The sequence below is a fragment of the Humulus lupulus genome, chromosome 2 (assembly GCF_963169125.1).
Source record: "Humulus lupulus chromosome 2, drHumLupu1.1, whole genome shotgun sequence".
In the NCBI taxonomy this organism is placed as follows: Eukaryota; Viridiplantae; Streptophyta; class Magnoliopsida; order Rosales; family Cannabaceae; genus Humulus; species Humulus lupulus.
Window position 1 is genome coordinate 73,192,527 of NC_084794.1, and position 27,707 is coordinate 73,220,233.

The 27,707-nt window shown below is 42.5% G+C and overlaps 1 long non-coding RNA gene across 1 annotated transcript; it reads right to left on the reverse strand.

Annotated features, from left to right (window-relative positions):
• Window positions 1-19,519: 19,519 nt before the first annotated feature.
• Window positions 19,520-20,589, reverse strand: LOC133816105 (uncharacterized). Its single transcript, XR_009885015.1, has 2 exons — window positions 20,409-20,589; window positions 19,520-19,689 (listed from the first exon to the last, which is right to left on the reverse strand). It is a non-coding gene; the product is annotated as an uncharacterized LOC133816105 (long non-coding RNA).
• Window positions 20,590-27,707: the final 7,118 nt, after the last annotated feature.

A 27,707-nucleotide genomic window follows, 5' to 3' on the forward strand; every position in this document is an offset into this window, starting at 1 on the left:
CGATGCTTTTGTAATGGAACATTGGTCTGCTATTTGGATGTTTGAACCGTGAAGGTCTCTCCCCCACTTCAACTGTTGGCATCCTCGACAACTTGCCCACACGCAAGAGCGTCTGACCGCCCCAAGTTTTCATGCACACAACAAATCTAGAAGTGCCCCCCGTAGGATGTGACTCACGAGTAAACTACTTCGTGTAGCACCACTGTCGATTCCCCTATGCATGCACCGTCCACATAGCTATCCAACTGCTCTATACTAGCATCTCGCCCCTCCGTGCAGCTTCTCTCGGCTTCTATGGTCACTAAGTCCCAATAGCAAGGCCCTCCGGCCCACATTGAAGCTCAAGCACCATCTCTGCCTCCTTAAGCCTTCTTGTAGCACTAAGTTTCCTTGACGCGGCCCTCCAGCGCTCTCGAAACTCTAGTACTATTCTGACCACTGCGCGCGGTCTACTCAGCCCTGCTGGCCTATGATGCATATATTCCACAACATAGTAAGGCCTATGATGCATATATTCCACAACATAGCATATCTTACAATGCCTTAGTGTTGCTCACACAATATAACATCTCTGTGAGCCAACACGTCCCACTCAATTGTCTCGGCGCCTCCCTTCTTAGGCGAAACAAGATAACATGTAGACACCTCCAAGTACGACTGCCCTCTGACGATTGCGGCCACGACCACCTTGGTCTCCCTGTGATGCCATTTGGCACACAAGTAGCAACTGAAGCATTCCATGTTCATCTTTATCTAGTTCCCCAAAGCTATCCACTCTCGACTTCTGTCGTGACTGACAAGCATCTGACGGCCACCATTATGCTCACCCACTCTTGCGTACAAGTTCCCTTTTCAACAACAGCGCTCCACGCGACTTACACTGTCACTCAGGCAAACCTGAACTAGTGAACCAAGCATAAAACCTTGACCTCTCGATCAAACCTTATCTCATGTCAATGAGTTCTAACACTTTTGTAGCACCTCTCCATAATTACACGTGGTTGTTGTCTTTCTAGCATCACTGAACTTTCTGATTTGAAGCAACCATAACTTGTCCCCTATCTAGGATGTCCAGTATTCCCACGAAGAAGAGCAACCAAGTCTCATCCCATCTCAGCCTACTGATCCTTTCTAGGTGACTAAAAGGCTCAACGACATCTGTCCAAGCATCCAAACCCTTATGGTCCTTCAACACGCCTACATCCTTTCTAGGATGGGCCAACCAGGTTCACCCCAACTTGAGATGAACCTGGCTCTGATACCAACTGTCACGGGCTGATATTTCGACAGCGGAAATGCCCGTGCGGCACCTTGACTCCTCTGAACCAAGGTCAGCCTTCCAACCATTCGAATAACAATGGGCACATTTTTCGCGCGACCGTGTGCCTCTGCACACTTCCGTCTCTCGAACAACTCTCGCTGAGTCATGCTCTCAAGCATCTATGAGTGCAATCATGCATCAAGGCTATCTAGCCAAGACACTCACACTGTCCATAGGTTCTCACTATGGCGAGGCAAATCCCAACACCGATGCCCACCCAGACATTCGCAAGTCAAGGTAGCATGTGTGGCCAAGAGCCAACACCAAGCTAACGTGCCAACACCTCTCATCATGCCCCATTCGATACTATCCAATTAGCTCACATCACAGACCAAGGACTCCCATACGTCCATGGTCCAATCCTCAAGGCACCATACCATCATGCATGTTGGCAGGCCCTTGAGACTGGCTGCCAGACTAGTAGCACACACTGGACCTCTGTCCTGCTCAAGCATAGTGCACCCTCCAATGGTTGCATGCTAACAAGTCCCACGAATGACTTCCCGTGCCATCTCGTGTAGAGATTCATGGCCATGGCGTGCCACGACATCTCTTGAAGGTTTGGGCCACGTTCCATGTAAGCGGCATCCCAGCAAGCCAAGGGAACCGTACCCTTAAACCTCTGGCAGCACACTTCGACGCACTACCGGGGCGGCCCGATAATGTCCATGAGTGCTCCTACTCATGGAGACATATGAGTCCCCTGGTGGTCCTCATATGCCCGCCCTACTAGTCCTCCCAACTAGTAGTAGCTCACTTGACGCACCTGCGCCAGGGGGTGGTGGAGAGTTGACACCAGGTGCTCCCCCTACAAAGAGCCTTCTGAGCTTTTAGCCTTCTACCAGGAACATATATGATTTTTGCTTGGGAGACATATTTGGCTTCCAGCTCACCAATTCTCTGAATCTCCCAAATCCGATCATACCATTGCGTTCATTGACCCTTCAATATGGAACCTACCAAGTCACGTCCATTTCCGGGCAATATTGAAGATATTTATGAAAATGCCACTACCGTACAAACTAGGTATCAGCATGCTCACCAGCCTGCACCCTCGCGTGCGCATTTGACCGAGCGCCATCCTAGCTTGTAACATGCCCTAAAGGCTGGCATGTTACACCCCTCCCCGCAAACATTTTGCCCCGCCCCGCCCCGCCCCGATTAGTTTCTTAGAGCGGGGCGGGTCTGCCCCGCCCCATTTGCCCCATTTAACTTTTTTTTTTCTTATAAACATTAAATTATAATTTTAGAATTTTCCCTAAGCCTAAATATTATTTTTTTATTGTAATCTTTATATTTTACACTTGGTATCAACTACATCATCAAAAATTATATTTTGTTTTTTATTTTAAAATTTACAAAATAAATATAAGAATAAGGATGAATTATATAAAACATATTTTTCAATATTTATAATTCTTTCTAGTCTATATAAAATTAAAAATATTCTAAACCACATATAAAATGTCAATTTTACGTACTATGTATATAAATAGCATGAGAAAATTGGGTTAGAGTATAGAAAAAAAAAAAAATCGAAGCGGGGCGGCGCCCCGCCCCGTTTTAACCGGGGCAAAGATGCCCCGTTGGGTCGGGGCCCCGCCTCACTGCCCCATTTTGCCATGCCTATGTATTGGGTAAAATTTTTGTTTTTGAATTTTTTAAACACAAAATTGGAAATATTATTTTTATTTTTCTTTTCTTATTTTTAAAAAATAAAAATATGTTTAGTAACTGTTGACGCCGTTTTTCGTCAACTTAATAAATGAGAGAAATTAATTAATAATATACCAAAGGATGTGAATAAAGAGAATGAATGCCAGATCTTTTTACGTGGTTCAGCAGTTAAAAGCTAACTAGTTCACGAGTCTATATTATTAGTTCCTTAGAGTTTTCTGGAAACTTTCAGAAAATAGTTGCCCAGAGTTTTCTCTAAAGTTCAATGTTTTGGTCCCTTACAAATGGAGTTTCCTTTTCTATTTATAGAGAATGTTTCAGAATTTGTTCTCACATATTTTAGGAAGATATTCTGCGAATCAAATAATATAGTACCAATTAATGCATTATTTGCTACGTGCATGATAATATCCCATAGAATGTGGAATTAGATAACTAATTACATCATATCCCTTAAACATAGGGATTTTACAACAATAAACACGTTCACACGTAACCGACTAGCTTAGATACTGGGTTGCATTACGCCTTCGAGACTATTTGTCCATCATGAGCTCGTCATCTTACTTCACCTATGCTCCCAACAAGTAACCATTGACGAAGCCATCATCTTCGAGCTTACACTTCTTGAGCTTGAACCATCTTGTCTGAGGGCAAGAGATGCATCAGGAAACTTATACAAGTGTTGAACCCCTGAGATCGTGAGTTGTGAGTCCAACTTATAACCTCAAGCATTTTTGAGGTTACATACTTCGCGAGCTCGTGAGGTCGTCATTCACAGCGAAACCGTCTCTGAATAGTAGATAAAATGATGGCCGTGTTCATTTCGAGCTCACACCTAATGAGCCTAGATTTCAAAATCATAATTCCCATATTCGAAATCTGGGTGTAACATTTTGCCCCCTCAAAAGTATCAATTCGAATCCTATGAGAAGGAAACTTTTGAACTGCCCTTCTCGAAAACTGAGCCACTTAATATACTCAAGTGCCGACACGCATCAACCTCTGGTTGCTTAACCAGAGTACTCGATTACTTTTTGTACCATGCCCACGTCCATTCATCTGCTACCTTTATGCCGCCATTATCACGATTACACTCATCCGTCCAATCAAATACCGAATCCAACCATTGGCCTAGATTAGCCCGACCTTTGACCTCCTGTTGGGATTTACACATGTATAGCCTCATCTTTTCTTCTTCTTCTTCTTCATTTTCAAGTTTCACGTTTCGGAAAGGAAAGAAAGAACCAGAATTGAAAACCCCACTTTCATCTTTGCATGTTCTCCAAACTGAAGAAGCATAACTCCCTCGGCATTTATGACTCCGTGAAAGCTTTCTTGCAACCGCTCCTACAATCGTCAATCTCTCAGTATCCGCAAAACGCTGTGTGTAAGTCTCTGTTCTTGACCCCATATGTTCATATATATATATATATTTTCCGTGCATTTTCGTGTTTCTGTTGCACTGTGAACATATTTACTAGTTTTGCAATAGAATATTTGTAGCAATTAGTAACTTCAACCATATTGTTTAGCTGATACTGCGTAGACTTTGGGTTCAAAAGACTTCTGATATCATGGGTTTCAAACCCAGATTTAGTGTAAAGGATGCAAATGTAGCTTTTATTTTTATTTTTTTATTATGGGTAATGTACTGCGTAGATCAAGAAATGGGGTGCTGATTTAGGGTTTTAAATTGCACGTTTCCCAAAATTATCACCTTTCTGAGTAACCGTCAACTTTTTCCTTGAAAATCCGTGATTCTTAAAATGAATCCACTTTATCTTTTTTGCGTCAAATACACGCTCGGAACTCGAACCTTACAATGGCTCTGGGGGTTCCCTCGAGTTCATCCCGTTCCTTCGAGATTTCGGTCTCGATTGAGCTTATTCCGTGATTTAGGGCCTTCGAGCTCGAATCACCAAGAATTTTACTCTTATTTCCTATGTGCCTGGCCCTCACCCCTTTCTTTCTTACTAGATGTCACAGAATTCTAAAAAACAGTGGGGGTCAGTGCTCGCAATTCCCTATTCTCTGACAACTCTAAGTCCAGAATCGCCTTTCACTCGAAACCAGTGGCTAATTTGCGAATACAAAGTGAGGTGTGAACAAGAAGATATTCGAGCTCACTTCCGACATTAAATCGACAAGGTCGAGGAGAGGAAAAGGAGGAAACTTCGGGTCGCAATTCATCCACACCCGGACCCCGAGCTTAGACTGGTCCCTCTCGACCCCACGCTCAAAGTAATCGTTGCCTATAAGCCTGGTGAGCTTACTTTCTCGCTGATGGAGGATTCATCAAACCGTCCGTTCACCTCGCGATCTGCCGCTATTCCTACCTCCAGGGAGGAATTTTTCAAGGTCGAGCATTATTGGAGCTTGGTTACTTTGTTAAGACAAATCTCCGACATCCTGGCTCGCCACGGCCTAGGATTTCCAGGCTCGCTGAGGTGTCGAGCTCCTACCTCCAACGAATAAAGCTGGTACGCCCCGGGTGATGGGCGTTCGGACAATAAACTTAAGCTCGCGGCCTGGAGTCGCGAGCATATGAAGGCGAGGGCTCTACTGCCCTTGAAATCCTTTTTTTTAAGGATTTTCTGGATTTTTTTGGGCTCGCGCCCTTCCAACTCCAGACCAATTCATACATGGTCTTGTCAGCCTTGAGGTCGCTATACTATGAATTAAAGTGGGATGGACCTTCACCAAGAGAGATCCTATATCTCTTTTGCCTGAAAAGCAACCTCTCCCGAGCTCGGGGAAGAGACGACTTCTATTACTTGTCGAGCTATCCCAAGGAGAAGAAGATCTTTGAGGACATGCCTAATCATCCCCCCAACTTCAAGCTGGTCTTCTTTGGATAGATGGCCTGGCCCCTTCGAAGTTTTATTCGTTCCAACGAATCCTTAAGTATACATCCCCCTTCCTTTTCATGCTCGATTAATGTTTAGGCTCAAGGTGTATCCATTTCTTCAACCAATTATCACCTCCCACCCCCACGGACACAATGAGGGAGCACAAGGAGGCCTTGCTCAAGCTGCCATACGGTAGGCGTTCCCCGAAGATAAACTTCATGGCTGTGGCCTTCTGGAGAAGGATCAATCGATGGATGACGCCACTACCGCAAATACACCATGTGGGAGCATGTACCACTCCCCACCGACAAACTTCCTCCGAGGCAGAGATGAGCTCGAGGGCCTGATCCCCAGCCCGTCGCCGCAGGAGTCCGTGCTCAGGAAATGATGCAAATGACGAGGGTTCGAGCTCAAGTGACAGAGGTAAATTCATTCTCAGCTTGGCCTTGTGGTCCTCTTCCCTACTACAATATAAACTGGACACCCTGATCTTATTCCCGGGATAATTTCCACGTATGGTCTTGGGTAGTCAATAAGGTTCATAGGTTCGATAGTTGGCTAGGGAAATACCAAACTATGTACAGTTTAAATGAAGTTTGGGATGGGGTAGCCGTTCAATACGGAACAAATGACTATAGGGACCTTTTGAGGTTAACTTCTACATATAGGGAAGGGACTCCCCCAGCCTCCTCTGAAGATAGGGGGATTACTTGGTCGCCAAGCACGAGCTCGGGGGAGAGTTCCAGTTAGTTTTCTCGTCACTTGAACCTTTGTTTACATTAAATGTTTGTTTCACATTTACTTTAGTATTTTAAGCTCGTATACTAATGTGTGACTTGATTATGCAGGCGATATGGATTCTGACCTCGAAAATGTGCTCAATAGTCGCTTGGGAGCCAAGCAAAGTAAACGCCTGAGAGTGTCACAAAAAACAGGACGGCCTGCTAAAGTACCCAAAAAGACTGAGGTGACTACCCCTCCTCCGAGCCCCCAAGGCCCGAGCCAGGTTGTGACCTCATACCCCTAGGTCGAGGTTCCTGTGGAAGCCGCTCCTTCCCTGCCTCCTGCTACCCAAGCCCTCCAGACGACCGCACCAGCTCCAAAGAAGCCCGTTCCAACTCGAGAGCGCTTGCTATCGATTTCGACTCATTCTGATGAGTATTTTATCGACAATGCTGCGGGGACCCACGGAGCTACTTTTGGCTCGGACGTTCTGTCTTGAGTGGTTCAAAGCTTTAACAATCTTGGGCCTCCTCAGTGGTAGTTCCTGATTAACGCATGAGACTCCCGTGCCTTTTATGACAAGGGTACCGAGCTCATCTCCTCGGTAATTTTTCTCTTACTTTGTTGTTATTTATTTGGGTTTTACTTGGTATATGCTCTGACTCAAGTTGTTTGTGTATAGGACCTTGCTGCATTTCCTCAGCTAAATTACAAGCTAAACAATGAGGTTCATTCGAGCATGTCCTATGCTCAAGAGTCGAAGGATCTCCAACTCAAGCTCGCTGGCGAGTTTAAAGCTACCAGGTCGAAGCTAGAGGCTGAGCTCGAAGAGAAGAAATCGAGAATAAAAGAGCTCGAGGAGAAGAACTCAAGGGTTGAGGAGCTTGAAAAGTTAAACGCTAAACTCGAGGAGGAGAAAAAGGCCACCTTCGACATAATGGATGGTGAAAAGGCCACCCGAGGGCAAAGGAAGGATCGAGCAGTGGACATGGCCATGTACAGGATTTGGGCCAGTAATGCCGATCTTGACACGAGCATCTTGGGTACCTTTGAGGACGAGTTCTTGGCTAAGTGGCAAGCTCGGTTGGAGGCGGAGAAAGCTGAGGAAGAGGCTGAAAAGGATAAGGAGGGGTCGAATGCCGCCGAGGGGGATACTCCTGCTTCCTAGAAGCTCGATCGTGGGTTGCGTCCCATTAAAAAATTTGTAATAGTTGAACTCCCCTTTTTTTTATATATGCCCTCGGGGCAAAAACAATTTACAACTCGTTTAAGAGTTATTTTTTGTTTATCCAAACTTACATTTGATATTTTTAATTTTATGCTCGGCTTTACTTTAATATTTTTGCCTCACATTTCTTAGATCGAAATATTTTGAGCAATTTATATTAAATATTTGCCTTTATGTCTATTTATTCACAAACATCTATTGGATTTAAGCTCGAGTTTCGATGCATTCATGCACAGTTTGTTTGATATATCCATATCCGATCTTGTTATTTGTCAAGGTCAGATCGTACTTTTACCACAGACTCGAAAGTACTTATGGGGCATGTAAGATAGGTAGTTTAGTTATATTTTGCTTTTTCTAGTCACTTTTCCTCTTCCTAGAGTAGCTCCTTAAGGTTATGAGGTCGAAACTATTTTTGCAAAATATTCCAGCCTCGATCTCGGCTTAGCTCGAAGTGGGTTTATCTTTTTTCCCAACTTCTGTCGATTAGTTTTAGCTGGTTTGTTCCAAACCTATTTAGGTCGTGTTTGGTTCGTAATCCATACACTAGTTATGTCCAGATCATATTAGCTCGCAAATCTAGTCGTATCCAGACACTTATTTTTCAATAATCTGGTTATGTCCAGATTGTCTTAGCTCGCGCGTTTGGTTTTATAACGTTAATAATCTGGTTATATCCAGTTTGTATTGGCTCGCATATACACTTATAACTTCTATGTCAGGTTGACGATTCAGACAATTTTTGCTAGTTTTCGTGTATACAACATTTTCATGTCGGGTTAACCATCCAAACATTTTTGCTTTGTGTTATTTATTTGTTCAAACTTATGGTATTATTGTATGCCACTGATGCCCCCTTAATATCCTATGAGTGTGACCATAGGTTATTGAATTAAGAGAGTTTGAAAAAAAATACGACATTTAATAAAGTAGATAACTTTTGATCGAAATCGAATAATTTATTAATAATTTTTTTGGAAAATCAACAAGCTTGGTTACAATAAAACGTCATTCCTATACTACTTATAGTAAAGTTGTAGATGTTCTCCATTCCAAGCTCGCGGAACCAATTCTCCATTTAATCTGGTCAATTTATATACTCTAGGTCAAATAATGGACTTGATTTGGTAAGGTCCTTCCCAATTAGGTCTGAGTACGCCAGCAGACGGGTCCCTTGTAGCTAGGAATACACTTCTTAGTACTAGGTCTCCCAATTTGAACTTTCTATCCCGAACCTTTTTATTGAAGTATCGAGCAGCTCGTTGCTGATATGCCACATTCTTCAGCTGAGATTCATCTCGCCTTTCCTCAATTAGGTCCAGACTTACTTTGAGCTGGGATTGGTTTGAGGCTTGATTGTAAGCATGGGTTCGAATTATAGGTATTTTAACCTCAATTGGTAACATGGCTTTGCATCCATATGCCAGGGAGAAAGGGGTGTGTCCTTATTGAAGTGCGAGCTATGGTTCGATACGCCCACAAAACTTGAGGTAACTCCTAAGGCCATTTTCCTTTAGGCTCTTCCAACCTCTTCTTCATTAAGCTTTTGAGGGTTTTGTTGACTGCTTCGACCTAGCCATTTGCTTGGGGATGGGCAACAGAAGAGAAGCTCTTTACTATCCCATTCTTTTCACAAAAATGGGTAAATAATTCACTGTTGAATTGAGTATCGTTATCTGATACTATTTTTCTAGGCATTCCGTATCGGCAGATGGAGTTTTTTTCCACAAAGTCCAGAACTTTTTTTGAGGTAATTTGTAATGCCCCAAAATCCCTAATGCGGGTTAATGGCTGGATTAGTAGGCCGGGAGGGCCAAAACTGTTTAATTATGCCACTAAATGATTATATGCATGTTTATGTGAATTATATTATAATATGATGTTAAATGCATGCATGTGGGTCCACATTTGATTATTAGGGCATTTTGGTAATTTGGCTCGTTGAGGGCATATTTTTGTATTTTGGTGCATATTGTGATTTATGGATGAGATCTCATTATTATGGGGATATATTCGAGCTATTCTGCATGAGATGGTCTTATGGTGCAAATTAGCGATTTTGTCATAACGGGGTCAATTATTGGGATATTGGATAATGAGAGTGATTATTTGATGACATATTGGGAGATATTGAGATCAGGAGGAAATTCTGGGAATTTTGACTATTTTTTCCCCGGGGATATTTTTGGGACCCCGAGCATTAGGATTTATTTGAGGTTACTTAAACCTGAAGTAGTCTGTCAGAAAGAACTTTACGTTAAAACACTTTCTCTCTCTCTCTCTCGTTAACCTTTGTGACTATCCATAGCAATTTCGAAGAAATCTTGAGTTCTAGGAGTCGGAATCAAGCAAGGATCGAGGCATAGCGATCCTAGGAAAGATCAGAAGCTTCTTGACCGAAGGATTTAGCGAGAAACAACCCAATCAAAGGTAATTCAAGCTTTAATTTTTGAGTTTTCGAGCTTCTAAGCTTTGTGTTGACGGTGAAATCTCGTCAACGAAATTAGATCGGAAAACTCAAAGGTAAGTCAGGTGATGTTTATATAAGAACTGTGAATAAACTTTAAGGAAAGGTAAACACAGATAAATGATAGAGCAAGCCTTGGTATATTTCTCAACAGCCTTTTCTTACAATGAATTTTCCAACCCCCTCCCATGTGGGAGAAGGGTCCTTTTTATAGTAGGCTCTGATGGCCTGGGATACATGGTGGTCCAGGAGACCAAGTGGTACATAAGTACTCTGGCAGGATAGTGGCTTCAGAGGTTGGGGTTGTACATCCAGCACTGGAGCAGGTGTCAGGAGAATGCCTCCACTACTTGTCTGTACCCATGTCTGATGAGTGGTGGCAGGCGTAGTGGCGCAGGAGGTAGCAGTGTCGGCTCTGACCTATGGCCGTAGACGTACGGACCATGACTCTGGTCCCAGCAGTCCCACTGGCACTGGTATCCGTACTCAGTACTAGGTCGTACAAATGTGTCCCATTCGACTCATACTGGAGCCTCTAAGCATAGGGGTCTCAAGGTGTAAGGAATGGGACCTTGGGCATGTGTTATGGTCCCGGCGTGAGGTGGAGATCTTGGATCCTTGGCATGACATTCCTTAAGCCTCCCGAGGTCACTCATGAGTCCGGTTGATAGGCATGTGGCCTTGGCGGACATCTAAGGATGCGTGGCGAGACGCCCTCCTTGCGACCTCCTTGGTGACTCGGCTCCCTAGCTGCTCACGAGGCCCCTCTCCTCTTATGAGGCCACGCGAGGCCATGCTTGGGCGAGGTCATGTGAGGCCGTGCGAGGCCCTACTTGGCGAAGCCATGCGAGGCACTTCTTGGCGGGGCCATGCGTGGCGAGGCCGTGCGAGGCTACGCGAGGCCCTACATGGCAAGGCCATGCGTCACGAGGCTCCCTTCCTCATGCGTGGCCATGCGATGGTGCGGTTCGCTCGGGGGGAGAAGGGGGCGCACGCATCATGGCCCTCACTCGGACGCGAGGCGGCGCGCGCGTATCAAGGGGCTCGCTCGGACGCGAGGTGGGCGCACCAAGGGCCTCGCTTGGACGCGAGGCGGGGGCTCACTTAGACGCAAGGCGCGCGCGTCAGGGGCCTCGTGAGGCGGGCTCACCAGGGGCCTCGCTCGAATGCGAGGCGAGCGCACTAGGGGCCTCGCTGGGACGCGAGGCGCGCGCGTCAGGGGCCTCGGTCGGATGTGAGGCGCGTGCGTCAGGGGCCTCGCGAGGCGGGCGCACCAGGGGCCTCACTTGGACGCGAGGCGAACGCACCAGGGGCCTCGCTCGGACGCGAGGCAGGGGCTCACTCGGACGCAAGACGTGTGCAGCAGGGGCCTCGCTCGGACGCGAGGCGCGCGCGCGTCAGGGGCCTCGCTCGGATGCGAGGCGAGGGCTCGCTCGGACGCGAGGCGTGCGCATCAAGGGCCTCGCTCGGACACGAGGCGAGCGCACCAGGGGCCTCGCTCGGTCGCGAGGTGGGGGCTCACTCAGACGCAAGGCGCGCGCGTCAGGGGCCTCGCTCGGACGCGAGGCCACGCGAGGCTGATGCTGCTGGGGCGTGAGTTTGGGTACCCGGGGGCGTTTCGTGGGGCTTGGTTCTTTTATGGGCATGGGATATTGGGCATCAACAAAGGCCACACTTCATGGCCCACTAAGTGATGCTTCCCTTGGGAAAATCTCCCGGTCTCACAAGACTTATAGGTCTGGGCCTGATAGTGTGACTAAGTGACCTTTAGCCTTGTATTTTCACCACATACTAGGGATTTTTTTCCTGGGTGGATTTTTGGCATCCACACTTTGATTTGGATTTTGTGTATCGATGAATTTTTTATTCGTTTGAGCCTCGGGATTTGATGATTTTGGATCATTGGGATACTTAGGAACTTTGATTTTTGGATTTGGAGATGTTTTGGTAGGGTATTGGAAGGATTAAAATGTGAGAAAACAGAGTTATGGCTGGACCCCCGGGTGGGCGTCGCGACCCTGTTCTTGGGCGCCGCGGCCCAAGCTCGATGCTGAAGAAGGTGAAGTTTTGTGTGTGTTGGGGACCGCGACACTGGGTAAGATGCGCCGCGGTGCTTGCTCCTGGTTTGGCTGGGGGCCGCGACTCATGAGGGTTTTTGAGGCCAAATGGGTGTTTTGATCATGGGAACTCAATTTAGGCCTCGGGATCATTCCTACTACCTGGATTAGTGGGATTCGATGTTCCGGAGGCTAGGTTTTTGTTCGGGAACCTTTGTTATTCATTTTATTGATGGAATCCCATATTTGGTTATGACTAGGTGACCGCTAAGGAATTAAAAGTCAGATCGTTCTCAAGGGTCGTTCTTTTACTCATTCTCGCTCGAATCAGAGGTAAGAAAACTGCACCCTGTGTATATGACATGCGTGGTTGTTATTGAGGCATGTTGGTTATTAAATGTGGACATTGATTGCATATTAAATGCTTAGCAAATCTTGCTTATCTGTGTATGGCACTGACTATTCAGAATCGACACTGGTCGCGTATTACTGACCTAGGAGTCAGGAACGACATAAGCGTCATGAACGCAGAGCTGATAAAAGATTAGATCTAATCGATATTAGTGTTGAATGACTCTAGGAGCATTAATGCTGGACCGGCCCTAAGGTCGATGAAAATTATAAGCGCTTGACTAGTCTAAGACTAGTTACTCAGAGCCAAGGCCTAAGGCCTAGGTGACTATTTTGTCACGTGGCTAGGGAGCAGAATCCCATGGTCGTGACTCTATGGTCATGCGGTAGGTTATGTTGGTGACTAGTTCATCAAACACCTATCTTGATAAGCTAGTGAAAGGATCACTTATTTGTAAAGCCCAGGTGACCCTATCGACACATGGCTAATGGGAACGGAACCCACCTTAGTGACTTTTACAACTGTCACTCTTTTATTTTGGACTGAAAGTCCTGAATGATTATAATGATCATTGTTGATATTATATTCATGCAGTGTTGAGTTTTCTTGCTGGGCTTTGGCTCATGGGTGCTATGTAGTGCAGGTAAAGGGAAAGAAAAGCTCACCCAGCCTTGAGTGGAGAGCATAGGTGGTGCTATGTACATATGCGGCCGCTTGACCACCACGACCAAGGAGTTCTCAGGGGAACTAGGGGGTTTACCCTATTTTACCGCTTAGATCGGCGAGTTGTAAATTTTATAATGTAGCGACCATTTTGCGTTGTAAATAACTTGTAAACGTTTTTATGGGCCCATGAACAGTTTTATGTTTTAAATAAAATATATCATTTCCTTTTGATTGGTTTTCCACCTTAACCTGTTAATAACACCTAGAAGCACGTTTTTAACCAAAGCACTCGAGTAGCAAGTTAAATTCACGGTTCAACGTAACGGTCTTGGGCTAACCAGGGTGTTACAACTTGGTATCAGAGCGTGCCAAGGTTAGGGTTCCTGTAGACTGGCTAGGCATGTACACTCACCACTGAAGACAAGCTCGACTCATGGTTTGGTAACTATTTATGTAGTTATATGTATAACTGCTTAAATATAGTATAAATGCTTTACCTGTTTACATGAGACACCATGTTAAACTTGTGCCCTGAATATTGCATCTTCAGCAACCGTGTGCTAAATAGTACTGAAATTGTTGGAACATACTTATTAGTATTGTTGATTGTGAATTATTATGTGATACATGCTAAGTACTAAATTCTATAATCATGTATCTATTTGTATATTTGTATGAATGTGGAATATAATAATTATCTGCTTGTTCTTGGACCCTAAGGCGGCAGGAGCTTTAGTTATCACTACCCGACTGGCCGTATTAACTATTATTTCAGCAAGGTATAAGTTGATAAGAATGAATCCAGGACAGACAGTTACATCAGCTGGCCAAAGTGATCAAGGCTAGAATAATAATAATAATCAGGGTCAAGAGAATGACCAGGGATAAATTCCACAGCCAGCTCCTGCAAACTGGCAGCAGTTATTTAGCGATCTGCAGACTACTGTGTTGAGGCAGGGAGAGGAACTCTGCCTCCTGAGACAACAACAAGCTCCTGCAGTGGCCAGTGTATCTGAGGCACCTCCTGTATCGGTGCCAGCAATTGAGCAATTGCCAGAGATTGGTAATAAATGGGAGCCTCTCTATGAAAGGTTCAGAAAGCAGCAACCTCCAGTTTTTGAAGGCAGTGCAGATCCTGCCAAAGCTGAGCAGTGGATGGGCATGATTACCACCATCCTGGAATTCATGAGGGTGACTGGTAATGAGAGGGTGGCTTGTGCACATATATGTTTTGAGAGGATGCCCAATTTTTGTGGGAGGTTGTAACCCAAACCAGAAACATCAATGCCCTGAGTTGGGAAGAGTTTTAGACTCTATTCAACGAGAAATACTATATTGATGCCATTAGGGCAATAAAAGCTGAGGATTTTATCATATTACTTCAGGGAGGTTTATCAATGACTGAGTATGCCCTGAAATTTGATCGTTTGGCAAAGTTTTCCATGGAGCTGGTGCCCACTGATGGGACAAGGAGGGAGAGATTTCTCTAGGGGCTACAACCTAGACTAGCCTGTGATGTTCGCATTACCACTGTGGCTGGGGTTACTACCTATGCACAGGTGGTTGAGAAGGCACTCACAGCTGAGAGTGTAGAAAACAAGATATGGCGAGATAATGCAGCCAGAAAGGAGTTCAGGAGGACAGATCCTCCATTTGTGGGTTCTGGTAGGGGTGGAGGCCCAAGTGATCAGAAGAGGAAGGTTCCTGACACCTTCCCAGTTCCAGGTCCTGATAGGCGACCCCGTGGTATTTCAATGGGTCGTCCAGGTGGTAATAAAGCCTGGAAGTTTTATCCTGAATGCCCTAGGTGCAAGAGGCGTCATTTGGGAGACTGTAGGGCAAGGGCCTACTTCTCATGTGGAGCAGTGGGTCATCTTAAGAAGGAATGCCCTAAGGCAAGAAAAGAAGAACCCAGCAAAGTGGATAGCTCGGCCTTAGCTCGAGTGTTCGCATTGACACAAGCAGAAGCTGAGGCTTCTCCCTTAGTAGTTACAGGTCAACTTCTTAGTGCTAGAACCCCTTATAATGTATTGATTGATTCTGGTGCTACACATTCTTTTGTTGCTAGTAGAATTATTGATAGACTGTGTAGACCTTGTGATTTTTATGCTGTGGGGTTTAGAACTTTGTTACCCACTGAGGAATTAGTGGTATCCAGGAGATGGGTCAGATCTTTGCCAGTGACAGTGGAGGGTAGAGAGTTATCAGTGGATTTGATAGAGTTGGTTATGACTGACTTCGATATGATATTGGGTATGGATTGGTTGGTAAAGTACGAGGCAACCATCGATTGCAGAAGGAAGATGGTCACCTTTGAGCCTGAAGGTGAGGATCCTTTTGTGTTTGTTGGTACTATGCACAGACTTCGCATGCCTATGATTTCTATATTGAGGGCTAGGGATCTATTGCAAGAGGGTTGCATCGGATTCTTAGCCAGTGTGGTTGACACCACTCAGGTCGTGTCAGTGAGACCAGAAGAGACCAGATTAGTTTGTGAATTCCTGGATGTGTTTCGAGAAGATTTTCCAGGGTTGCCACCACACAGAGAAATTGAGTTTGTGATAGAACTGGCACCAGGGATGGAGCCAGTGTCTAGAGAACCTTACAGAATGGCCCCATCCGAGTTGAAATAATTGAAAGTACAATTGCAAGAGCTGTTGGATTTGGGTTTTATCAGACCTAGTTTCTCACCTTAGGGTGCGCCAGTTCTGTTTGTAAAGAAGAAGGATAGTTCTCTGAGGGATGTGTATTGATTATAGAGAACTGAATAAGCTAACAATCAAGAACAAGTATCCTTTGCCAATGATAGATGATGTGTTTGATCAGTTGCTAGGTAAGAAGGTATTCTCAAAGATCGACCTTCGTTCTGGTTATCATCAGTTGAGGGTCAAGGAGGGAGATATACCGAAGACTACTTTTCGTACCTGGTATGAGCATTATGAGTTCTTAGTCATGTCTTTTGGATTGACTAATGCCCCTGCTGTTTTTATGGATATGATGAATAGAGTGTTCAAGGATTATCTGGATCAGTTTGTGATCATCTTCATCGATGATATCCTGGTATATTCTCAGTCTGAGTCAGAGCATGAGCAGCATCTGAGGTTGGTTCTACAGCGACTGAGGAAACACAGACTGTTTGCAAAATTCAAGAAATATGAGTTCTGGTTATCTCAGGTATCCTTTCTCAGGCACATTGTCAGTAAGGAGGGGATTAAGGTAGATCCAACAAAGATTGAGACAGTTAGAGATTGGCCAAGGCCAAAGAATGCTTATGAGGTTAGAAGTTTCCTTGGATTGGCAGGTTATTATAGGCATTTCATGGAAGGGTTCTCAAAGATTGCTACTTCGTTGACTGAGCTGACACGCAAGAATCAGAAATTTGTGTGGTCAGACAAGTGTGAGAACAACTTCCAGGAACTGAAGCAGAGATTGATTACAGCTCTAGTTCCGAGTCTTCCAATAGATCAGGAGAAGTTTGTGATTTATTGCGATGCTTCTTATCAGGGTTTGGGCTGTGTTTTGATGCAGTCAGAGAAAGTAATTGCTTATGCCTCACGTTATCTGAAGGAGTATGAAAAGAGATATCCCACTCATGATTTAGAGTTGGCGGCTGTGGTCTTTGCTTTAAAGATATGGAGGCATTATCTTTATGGGAAGAAGTGTGAGATCTACACAGACCACAAGAGCCTGAAATACTTCTCCACGCAAAAAGAATTGAATATGAGACAAAGGCGTTGACTGGAGTTAGTAAAAGATTATGACTGCGAGATTTTGTATCATCCAGGAAAAGCCAACGTGGTAGCTGATGCTTTAAGCCGGAAGGGTCCGGGGCAGATTTATGGTGCGAGGCTGATAGCCAAAGAGTTAGCAGATGACATGACCAGAGCTGGTATAGAGTTGCTAGTGGGCTAGTTGGCCAATATTACGCTACATTCTACACTGTTGGAGAGAATCAAGGAGGGTCAGTTGAGTGATCCACAACTGATCAAGATCAAAGGGGATGTTTTGGCTGGAGCATCCAGAGATTATACAGTGTCTGATTTAGGATTGCTGAGGTACAAGGAGCGGATATGTGTTCTGTTAGACACTGCTTTGAGGCGAGAGATTCTGGATGAATCTCATATTACATCTTACTCTTTGCATCCAGACACCACGAAGATGTATCAGGATGTGAGATCATTGTATTAGTGGCCGGGGATGAAGAGGGATGTAGTAGAGTATGTGGCTAAGTGCTTAACATGTCAACAGGTCAAGTCTGAGCATCAGAGGCCGGCAGGATTATTGCAGCCTCTGGATATCCAGAGTGGAAATGGGAGGACATCACGATGGATTTCGTGGTGGGGTTACCCAGGACTGTTGGTCAGCATGATTCTATTTGGGTGATAGTGGATTGCTACACCAAGTCAGCCCACTTCTTGCCAGTGAGGACTACATATACAGTTGATCAGTATGCAAATCTCTATGAGAAATAGATCGTGCGCCTCCATGGAGCACTGAGGTCGATTGTGTTAGATCGGGACCCCACTTTTACTTCCAAGTTCTGGGGAAGTTTACAGAAGGCCATGGGAACACAGTTGAAGTTCAGTACTACTTATCATCCTCAGACAGATGGGAAATCTGAGAGGACGATCCAGATATTGGAAGACATGCTGCGGGCATGTGTGCTGGACTTTGGTGGATCTTGGAGTAAGTATCTACTTTTGATAGAGTTTTCCTACAACAACAGTTATCAGTCTACTATTGGAGTTGCACCTTATGAGATGTTGTATGGTAGGAAGTGCAGATCTCTCATTCATTGGGATGAGACAGGTGAAAGGAGATACTTAGGTCCTGAAGCATTTCAGAGGACCAGTGAGGCCATTGAGAAGATTAGAGCTCGGATGCTCGCTTCTCAGAGTAGATAGAAGAGCTATGCAGATCCCAAGCGTAGGAACATGGAGTTCCAAGTGGGAGACTATGTCTTCCTCAGAGTCTTGCCATGGAAATGGGTGAGGAGATTTGGTAAGAAGGGCAAGTTGAGCCCTAGATTTGTAGGTCCATTTGAGATCCTGGAGAGGATTGGTCAGGTGGCTTACATGTTGGCTTTGCCTCCGGCGTTGTCAGCTGTGCATAACATGTTTCACGTTTCAAATCTTCGGAGGTATGTATCTGATGTGACTCATGTTTTGAGCTATGAAGATCTGGAGCTTGAGGCAGATCTCTCCTTTGAGGAGCAGCCAGTCCAGATACTTGACAGAAAGGACAAGGTCCTCAGGAATAAGATGATACCTTTGGTTAAGGTATTGTGGAAGAACAGCAAGGTCGAGGAAGCAACCTGCGAGCTGGAGTCAGATATGCAGAGTCAGTATCCCGAGCTGTTTAGGTAAATTTCGAGGAAGAAGTTTCTGTAAGGAGGGGATAGTTGTAATGCCCCAAAATTCCTAATGCGGGTTAATGGTTGGATTAGTAGGTCGGGAGGGCCATAACTGTTTAATTATTCCAGTAAATGATTATATGCATGTTTATGTGAATTATATTATAATATGATGTTAAATGCATGCATGTGGGTCCACATTTGATTATTAGGGCATTTCGGTAATTTGGCCCGTTGAGGGCATATTTGTATATTTTGGTGCATATTGTGATTTATGGATGAGATCCCATTATTATGGGGATATATTCGAGCTATTCGGCATGAGACAGTCTTATGGTGCAAATTAGCGATTTTGTCATAACGGGGTCAATTATTGGGATATTGGATAATGAGAGTAACTATTTGATAATATATTGGGAGATATTGAGATCATGAGGAAATTCGGGGAATTTTGACTATTTTGTCCCCGGGGATATTTTTGGGACCCCGAGTATTAGGATTTATTTGAGGTTACTTAAGCCTGAAGTAGTCTGTCAGAAAGAACTTTACGTTAAAACACTTTCTCTCTCTCCCGTTAACCTTTGTGACTATCCATGGAAATTTCGAAGAAATCTTGAGTTCTAGGAGTCAGAATCAAGCGAGGATCGAGACATAGCGATTGTAACACCCTCACTTATTTTAGTTAAAACCATATTTGAGGTGTTACGTTTTAAAACTATATCATAATTTATTACTGCGGAAGTCTGGACATTTTTTTTAAACTTGAAAACTTATTTCACATTATTTACATTAAACATAAAGTCTGTCTCAAACATATTATACATAAGTATTAAATAACCCAATTTATTTTCAAAACATAACTTCACACTTTATTACAAACATCTCACTGATAACTGAAATAACCCACAAAAGGTCGATATGTTCATATGTACAAATCAGGGTCAGGACCATGCTTTAGTTCTCCTCATGTCATTCACACATTTCTTTCTCTACCTGCAACACAAGACAACCGTGAGCCTAAAGATTAGTAAGAAAAGTAATGCATGCAATGCTAATGATTACACAATATCAATGGACATACACAACTTCTTTTTAAAATTTTGGGCCCCTTAATATTGTGCACACTGTTTGAATTGGTCAATGCCTGCACGGCTTATTACACATACAATATAAAATCCCATGGGTTCTCCTCCGGCTAGCCATCACCACAGTAGGGCACATTAAAAACCTTATTCCATCGTTGCCCCGTCGGGCTCAAGAGTCAAGGCGGCCACACACTGTGGTGTCAATACATATAACAATAACTCATATGGAGGAGAAATAAAAACGGAAACATGGCAAACAATATAATTGGTTCACTAAAACCTAGCCCAAATTATTGGGCAGCCACTATAAGCCTACTATAGGCCTCCGTTTACACTTATTAACACTTTCATTTGCCTTTTCAAAACAGTGGCACTGAACTTAAACTTCTTATTACAACTTTCTTTTATGTTGCACAAAACTTGCAAAGGCATCATATAATTAATCATCATAATATCATGCATGGTCTTATATCATATAATAATTTACCATATCACTATTATGCCATGCATACAAATTTATGATGAAGTGTCAATGTATGTTAATACCACTTACTCACAAAATATTCATATAATGCATACTTTCACATAACATGTAATTCTTGTGTTGCAGTTGAGTACTTTACTTACCTTCTGTCCAAAATATAATTCACCGTGTAACAAGTGGTGTCTTAGGTATTGATGTGCTTATCCTGACAATGGCATGGATTTCTCATCATAATGATGGCAGTAATACATTGAACTCTCATTTAAAAATACCCATAAAACATCATATCAAATTTCATACCCAAAACATGCCTAAAATGCCTTAAACCACCTAGATCAAGCATTAGATTTATCTTAGACATTTGGAGAAATTTTGACAGAGTTTCCCCTTAATTTTAGATATCCTCAAATATCAAAATCAACCAATAATCAACATCAAATAACCTGCCATAACCATATATATCCCAAATACCAACATAATTCATCATAAAGTTATCATATACCGATTTTGATAAAATTCTAATTTCCTAGATCATCACCTAAATTAAATGAGTCTCCACATCTATTCAAACATTTATAAACATATATACTCTCTTATAAAGTCAATCAAATAACCAAAAATCAGCTTGTACTCCAAGAACCCCAAAAACCTCATAAAACACAAAATTTCACTTACCAAGCAACTTTTCGGCGAAAACAATCTCTTCAAGCTTTTCTAAACCTCAAACCACTTGGAAACCCCAAGAAATATCTTAAAAAGGATAAAACACCATATATAAGATTTCAGAAAAATTCAAAAACATGGTTTGACTTCCAAGTACAAGAACTTACCATAAAAAGGCTAGAACTAAGCTTAATCTACTTCTTTGGCTTTGCTTTCACTTGGATCTCCTTAGAATTTCTTCAAACCAGCAAAGAAATGGTTTTTGGTTTTCTTTTCTCTCTGTTTTTCAGAGTAATGGTTGTGCAAAGTGATAAGGTTGATGAAAGTTCTTTATTTTCAATGATTTAGCCTTATTGTATCAAAGTTTGACACCTTTCATCTCATCATTTCACCTTTTGACTTATGAAAACCTTATCACTTCAATAATTTCGACTTAATCATCTGGTAGGCCTATTATCCTTATGTGTAAAACACTCACACCAAACCTTAGGTCCATATGACTTCATACCCAATAGTTATGCTTACCCGATCGAGCGTAGCGCACTTATGCTAAGCTCGTTTTGACTTTGCATCAATACCACTGATTATGTATACCTCCCATCAAGAATTGATCTAATGGTTATAAAACCATTTTTACATCATCAATGAGACCTTAATCATACCTCGATTACATTTGGTAAATCCATAAATACTCAATTTTACACCGAAATACTAGTAATCGACATTGTACTATTTTTCACTACTTAACCTATTTTGCCTTCTATATCTCACTTTCATCACTTAATTCCATGCCTTGTCCATATTTTTCATACTTTCTTATATCTTGAGCACATCAAACACCCATAAAAGACAACTCAAATGCCACAAGGTTAATAATATTGAGCATACATATAGACATCACATACACAACTTTTATACTTATACATGAAAACACTTATAAGAATATGCATATGCTCAAATTATACATATTGTATGATATGTAATGCAATGCAATCATGTGATTATTGGATATATTATATCAAAATAATGTGGGTGCTACAGAGATCCTTCAAAATATTAGAAGCTTCTTGACCGAAGGATTTACCGAGAAACAACCCAATAAAAGGTAATTCAAGCTTTAAGTTTTGAGTTTTAGAGTTTCTAAGCTTTAATTTGGATTTTGTGTATCGATTAGTTTTTGATTCGTTTGAGCCTCGGGATTTGATGATTTTGGATCATTGGGATACTTAGGAACTTTGATTTTTGGATTTGGAGATTTTTAGGTAGGATTTTGGAAGGATTAAAATGTGAGAAAATAGAGTTATGGCTGGTTCCCAGGTGGGGGTCGCAGCCTTGTTCTTGGGCGCTGCGGCCCAAGCTCGATGCGGAAGAAGGTGAAGTTTTGTGTGTGATGGGGGCTGCAGCACTAGGTAAGGTACACCGTGGCGCTTTCTCCTAGTTTGGCTGGGGGCCGCGGCCCATGAGGGTTTTTGAGGCCAAATGGGTGTTTTGATCATGGGAACTCAATTTAGGCCTCGGGATCGTTCCTATTACCCGGATTAGTGGGATTCAATGTTCTGGAGGCTAGGTTTTGGTTCGGGAACCTTTGTTATTCATTTTATTGATGGAATCCCATATTTGGTTATGACTAGGTGACTGCTAAGGAATTAAAAGTCAGATCGTTCTCAATGGTCGTTCTTTTACTCATTCTCGCTCGAATCAGAGGTAAGAAAACTGCACCCTGTGTATATGACATGCGTGGTTGTTATTGAGGCATGTTGGTTATTAAATGTGGACATTGATTGCATATTAAATGCTTAACAAATCTTGCTTATTTGTGTATGGCACTGACTATTCAGAATCGGCATTGGTCGTGTATTACTGACCTAGGAGTCAGGAATGGCATAAGCGTCATGAACGCAGAGTTGATAAAAGATTAGATCTAATCGATATTAGTGTTGAATGACTCTAGGAGCATTAATGCTGGATCGAACCTAAGGTCGATGAAAATTATAAGCGCTTGACTAGTCTAAGACTAGTTACTCAGAGCCAAGGCCTAAGGCCTAGGGGACTATTTTGTCATGTGGCTAGGAGCAGAATCCCATGGTTGTGACTCTATGGTCATGCGGTAGGTTATGTTGGTGACTAGTTCATCAAACACCTATCTTGATAAGCTAGTGAAAGGATCACTTATTTGTAAAGCCCGGGTGACCCTATCGACACATGGCTAATGGGAACGGAACCCACCTTAGTGACTTTTACAACTGTCACTCTTTTATTTTGGACTGAAAGTCCTGAATGATTATTATGATCATTGTTGATATTATATTCATGCAGTATTGAGTTTTCTTGCTGGGCTTTGGCTCATGGGTGCTATGTGGTGCAGGTAAAGGGAAAGAAAAGCTCACCCAGCCTTGAGTGGAGAGCATAGGTGGTGTTGTGTACATATGCGGCCGCTTGACCACCATGGCCAAGGAGTTCTCAGGGTAACTAGGGGGTTTACCCTATTTTTCCGCTTAGATCAGGGAGTTGTAAATTTTATAATGTAGTGACCATTTTGCGTTGTAAATAATTTGTAAACGTTTTTATGGGCCCATGAATAGTTTTATGTTTTAAATAAAATATATCATTTCCTTTTGATTGGTTTTCCACCTTAACCTGTTAATAACACCTAGAAGCATGTTTTTAACCAAAGCACTCGGGTAGCGAGTTAAATTCACGGTTCAACGTTCACCGTAACGGTCTTGGGGTAACCAGGGCGTTACATAATCGTTTCCAGAGGTTCGACCTTGGTCCATTTTGTAAAATAATCAACCGCGACCACAACATACCTTACTCCACCCTTGTCGGTTGGTAATGAACCTATGAGGTCGATTCCCCATACCGCAAATGGCCATGGGGAGGTCATCATGGTTAGCTCAGATGGTGGAGCTCGCGGGTTGTAGCGAATCGCTGGCATTTATCACATTTCTTGACATATTCGAATGCATCTGCTTTGACAGTAGGCCAAAAGTATCCTTGTCTTATAATTTTTTTTGACAGACTATGCCCCCCGCTGTGGTCTCCACAAAATCCTTCATGAATTTCTTCTATGATTTTCTTCGCCTCGGGTGGGGTCACACATCAGAGTAGTGGCATAGAATATCCCCTCCGATATAACCTTCCTTCCACAATAGTGTACCTCGGAATCTGATACATCAATTTTCGAGCCTTGTTTCGTTCTACTGGGAGAATGCCGGTTTCGAGGTAATCAACTATTGGGGTCATCCAGGTTGGTCCAGAGTCAACCATGCGTACGTCTTCCTCTTCAGGCTCGCTGATACTGGGGGTCGACAGGAACTCTGTTGGGACTACGTTTAGCGTGTCGGCCTCGTTGGATGTAGTGAGCTTGACTAAGGCGTCCGCATTTGAGTTTTGTTCTCGGGGAACCTGCTCTATGGTGTAGAACTTGAAATGTTCTAGTGCAGCCTTGGATTTTTCTAAATATGCAGCCATTCTTATGCCTTGAGCTTGATATTACCCTAAAATTTGGTTGACCACCAACTGCGAATCACTGTAGCAGTGTATTGCCTTTGCCTTGAGTTCTTTGGCTATTCGGAGTCCTGCCAATAAAGCTTCGTACTCAGCCTCGTTATTAGATGCTTCGAAGCTAAACCTTAAGGCAGAATGAAATTGATTTCCTGTTGGAGTGATTAGTGTTATTCCTACCCCAGATCCATTTTCGTTGGAAGATCCATCGACATAAATCTTCCACAGCTCGCGGGCTGGGGTTATAACTTTGTTGTCGGATACTCTAGTACATTCTACGATGAAATCTGCTAGGGTTTGTCCCTTTATGGTTGTTCTCGAGTGATAGGTGATCTCGAACTATCCGAGTTCAACTGCCCATTTCAACAATCTGCCAGAAGCCTCTGGTTTGGACAAAACTTGTCGCAGTGGTTGGTCAGTCAACACATGGATAGGGTGCACTTGGAAGTAAGGTCGGAGCTTTCGAGATGAATGGATCAGGCTGAGGGTCAGTTTTTCCATTAAATGGTATCTAGATTCTACCCCAGTAACCTTTTGCTGACATAGTACACTAGTTTTTGTACCTTCTTGTCCTCTCGGACGAGCACAACACTAATGACGTGCTTGGTAATAGCGAGATACAAGTATAAGACTTCTCTTGTGATAGGTTTTGACAAGATCGGAGGTTCCACGAGGTGTTTCTTTAAATCTTGAAATGCGAGCTCGCACTCCTCTGTCCACTCAAACTTTTTTCCTCCTCTTAGAAGGTTGAAGAATGGAAGACAGCGGTCTGTAGACTTAGAAATAAACCTACTTAATGCCGCCATCCATCCAGTTAAACTCTGGACATCTTTATGCTTCCGAGGCGAGGGCATATCAATTAATACCTGGATCTTGTCAGGATTAACCTCTATTCCTCGCGCGTTTACTATAAAGCCTAGAAAATTCCTTGAAGATACTCCAAAAGAGCATTTTTGGGGGTTTAGTTTCATGTTGTACTTTCGTAATACAGCAGTGTTAGAAAAAACTTATACAGGATCTTTATTTATTTTCATGTCTATCTAATATTAAACAAATTAATACGAGATAGCCTAAAACATGTTTCTAAAATTGAATTCAAAGAGAAACAAAAATAGAATACTTACAGTATACGCAGCGGAATTAAGAGTTCTTCCTTCAGTTTCTCTAACTCTTGTATCCTTTCTGTCGCAGAGTATTATCAAGAAACTGAACCGATCTTCTATTTTCTTCACGATCTTCCAATGTATCCTTAGAACCACCTAGACTAGTGTGGGCAATTCTCAACACATGAGATAGATATAGAGAGAAGAAGAGAAAATAAGAAAGTGGCTTAGAAAAGGACTTGTGTTTAGAGAGAATATAAAACTATCAGAAAATCTGACTTATCAAAAACCCTTGTTTTGACTTCTCTATAAGCACTCCTTTTATAGACTCAATTAGGCCATTTAATTTAATTAAAAAATCAATAAAATAGCAGCCATTTTGAAGCCCTAGGTCGAAATTATCATGGGCTATAGGCCCGTGAAATTTCCCATTTGATTATAAGCCCATTGGACTTAAAATCAAGGCCTGTGTTATTTTCTATTGATTTAATTAATTAAATAATTATTTAAATCCTTTATCAAATTAATGATTTATAATTTGAACCTTGATTTAAATTTATTTATTAATTTAGATACCAATTTATCTTAATTAATAAATCTGCCATAATTTCTCTTTTCTTCTCAAAATTACACAACTCTGTGAAACTATCCAAAATTGACCTGGTCAACTTTGATAATTCTAATTGATGATTAAATCAATTAATTGAGACTATCTAGATGATTTTATCCAAGGTACAATGGGGACCATGGGCCTATGAAATCAAGCTCCAATAAGTTATCATAAATCTAACAAATAAATTTACTAACTTATTAATTCCTCGTGACTCCACTATAGACTTGGAATTGCACTCTTGAATTCATAGAACGCTCTATAACAAATATAGATACGCTATTAATTATCCATTGTTACAACCATAATTGTCACTCAATCCTCTATAGACGGTCTACAATGAGATAGGACTAAAATACCGTTTTACCCCTCATTGTATTTTATCCTTAAAACACTTAGTTCCTTGTAAATGATATTTCAGTAAACTAATTTAATTACTGAAATGAGATCTCTATCATTTAACACCTTGAACCAAACTAAAAGGAAACCATCGTTTCACTTCTTCATCATAAGCTATAGATGTTCATATCTATGATTAACACTCCCACTCAATTATACTACCGAGTTCCCAAGATGTAAGTATGGGCTAGTCCGTAGGGTAAGCTGGTAACGAACAAGTCAAAGAACTCAAATAATACAATCAGTTAGAATACTAACCACTCAGAATTGAGATTGAATTGACCTATGGTCAACTATATGATATGACTAGAATAGATAATAACGGTATGTTTACTTATCTTATCAACTGTCAATATCGGTCCTGTCCGATGTAACAAATACATCCGATCTTATCTACTTTGCTAATGTTCTGGAAAGAACATAACACTGTAATGTGTAAGTAGATCATATCGTAGATTGGCAAGTCAGTGTAAATCCGGTGCACTGACTAATCTTAGGACTAACTTATTTTTGAACATATAATCATATTTATATTCCACTGTGATTACGTCACTATAAATAAGATTAGCTATATGCTCGGGATTTAATAGAAGTTTATATTAAATAAATAATCATGAAAATAAAACATGTGAGCAAAGTGATTGACCAAGTCAAAAAATGATTTCTATTCTTTTATTGATAATAAAATGAGATTACAAAGAATTTGGGTTTTAATTAAGGCATAAAACCCCAACAAGCAGAGCATTCTTCGAGGTCATCTACATGGTTATTGCTATATTTAGACTTGACTAACATATCGCCCACATAAACTTCCATGTTATTACCTATCTTCTCGGAGAACATTCTGTTCACGAGTCTTTGGTACGTTGCTCCAGCATTTTTAAGCCCGAAAGGCATGACATTGTAATAGTATAGCCCTTTATCGGTTACGAAGCACATATGCTCTTGGTCTGGTGCGTGCATGGAGATCTGGTTATATCCAGAATAAGTGTCAATGAATGACATCAGGCCATGCCCAGCTGTGGTGTCTACGAGCTGATCGATCCGAGGCAAGGGAAAAAATCCTTGGGGCATGCCTTGTTGAGGTCAGAGTAGTCGATGCAAGTTCACCACGTTCTATTGGGTTTCGGAACCAATACTGGGTTGGCGATCCAATCAGG